At 40.8% G+C, this 1487-nt stretch overlaps 1 protein-coding gene across 1 annotated transcript in view; it reads left to right on the top strand.

The window, feature by feature from the left end:
- The window catches only part of LOC103212728 (cilia- and flagella-associated protein 47), a gene marked incomplete at its 5' end in the record, with an annotated part of 285428 nt that overhangs the window by 53972 nt on the left and 229969 nt on the right, over positions 1-1487 (top strand). The window lies entirely within an intron of this gene.

Here is a 1487-nt window from a genome sequence, read left to right on the forward strand (position 1 = left end):
AAGGTTGGGCAATCTACTTCTGTAGTGATACTGCCTTGGAAACCTAAGGAGGGGTCGCTATGAGTTGGGGCTGACTCGATGGCACATAGCAACAAAAACAAGGTTTGAAAAGTGAATAAAAGAATCAAATTTTGTAATTCATTTTGATTTTGCCCTTCTCTGAAATAACTTCACTATGTCTGTTGTCTAAGGTACTCTGGTGGTGTAGTGGTTAAGGCATTTCACTGCTAACCAAAAGGTCGGTGGTTTGAACCCACCAGCTGCTCTGTAGAAGAAAGATGAGGCAGTCTGCTTCTGAAAAGATTTACTCTCACTGCTAACCAGAAGATTGGTGGTTTGAACCCACCAGCTGCTCTGTAGAAGAAAGATGAGGCAGTCTGCTTCTGAAAAGATTTACTCTCACTGAGAGTCAGAATAGACTCCATGCAGTGGGTATATCTGTTGTCTAATATTGTCTCTGTTGAAGAAATGTGAAACAGCAGAATACTAATGAGAAAGTTTGGGGTCAAGTTCATTTCACAGTTTTTTTCAAATCTTCCTGGCAGGCAGCTTTTTACCCTGCTGAGACAGATCAGCTCCACATTCTTTACAAACAATTCCCTTGCTAGATACCTTCATTGGTGAGCCTAATTGCCAAAACAAGAAAAAAAGAAGAAAGAAAAAACCCTTTCCTTCTTCTAAAAAAGGAGAGGGTATGAGGAAGAGTGGGTTAGTGAAATCAGAGGGGCTCACTTTATTCCCTGGCAACTCCTGCCAAATGTCAGTTAAATGCATTAGTTCCACATAACATATTAGATCTCCTTTGCTCTCAAACTATTGTACTTCAGAGGCTAAACCCAGACAGATCACTTTCAGTAGCTAGCTTGAGTATGTGCCATTAAAACAGGTGGATATTTATTTCTTGAAAGTGCAGAGAACTCCCTGTATATTGACAATAATGGATTTGCTGGATTATTAGTGGTTTATATGTCTTTAAAGCCCTGATTCAAAGAAATTCCAATACAGTAGTATTTCTTTGCTATGAATTCCCCTCCCCCAATACCTCCACCTTTTTCTAGATCTTAGGCACAGCATCAACTTATATAAAGAGCCGTTCTGTTTTCTGCCGCTGGCTCTACTTTTTGATTCCAGCTTTTTGATTGATTGTCTCTGCTGTTATTCTTCTGTGATGTTGGATTTTATCTCAGATTTCTTCCAACCACCATCACTAATTTGCTTTGTTTATCAGTTAAATCACATTTCCATACTTATAATTTGTCTGTCTTGGGAAAATACTCCTCCCTACAAGCCCTGCCTGATCTGCCTAAATGGTTGCTCTTGTCATGTTATTCTTCCTTCAGAAACCAAGTTTCTCACTCTGGCACCCTACTCCTCCACGTGTGGCTCCAGAACTCCTCGATCTTATCACCTACTACATGTCCAATTGGGAGCTCTGGTAGCATAGTGGCTAAGACACTTGGCTGCTAACCAGACGGCTGGCGGTTCAA

Source organism: Orycteropus afer, unplaced genomic scaffold (assembly GCF_000298275.1).
Source record: "Orycteropus afer afer isolate SDZICR_OR568_19922 unplaced genomic scaffold, OryAfe1.0 scaffold01079, whole genome shotgun sequence".
Classification (NCBI taxonomy): domain Eukaryota; kingdom Metazoa; phylum Chordata; class Mammalia; order Tubulidentata; family Orycteropodidae; genus Orycteropus; species Orycteropus afer.